General features: G+C 42.1%; 1 protein-coding gene across 5 annotated transcripts in view; it reads right to left on the reverse strand.

Moving 5' to 3' along the window:
• Window positions 1-290, reverse strand: part of cdk12 (cyclin dependent kinase 12) — a 26,467-nt gene that overhangs the window by 8,146 nt on the left and 18,031 nt on the right. The gene's annotated exons all lie outside the window — the stretch shown is intronic.

The following is a 290-nucleotide window of genomic DNA, read 5'->3' on the forward strand; positions in this document are numbered from 1 at the left end:
TGCTGCCACCGCCATGTCGTGAAGACGCTGTGTTTCGTTGCGAAAGCGAAAATACTTTGGCCTTCCAAAAGAGGACACTACTAGAAATCAGTGGTTAAGTTGTATTTACAACACTGTTCCAGAACAGTTTAACCCAAATATTCAGATGCGTGCAGCGCATTTTATGGAGGACTGTTTCCTGATCCTGGGAGAGTAGACCAGAGTTTTTACTCACAGATTGTAAGTACGTTTTCATATTTAAAGGATTTGCCACTGACGATTCAAATGCGAGTTTTGAGCAGTGTAGAGTA

This window comes from Sinocyclocheilus anshuiensis, unplaced genomic scaffold (assembly GCF_001515605.1).
Source record: "Sinocyclocheilus anshuiensis isolate Anshui unplaced genomic scaffold, SAMN03320099.WGS_v1.1 scaffold379, whole genome shotgun sequence".
NCBI classification, from domain to species: domain Eukaryota; kingdom Metazoa; phylum Chordata; class Actinopteri; order Cypriniformes; family Cyprinidae; genus Sinocyclocheilus; species Sinocyclocheilus anshuiensis.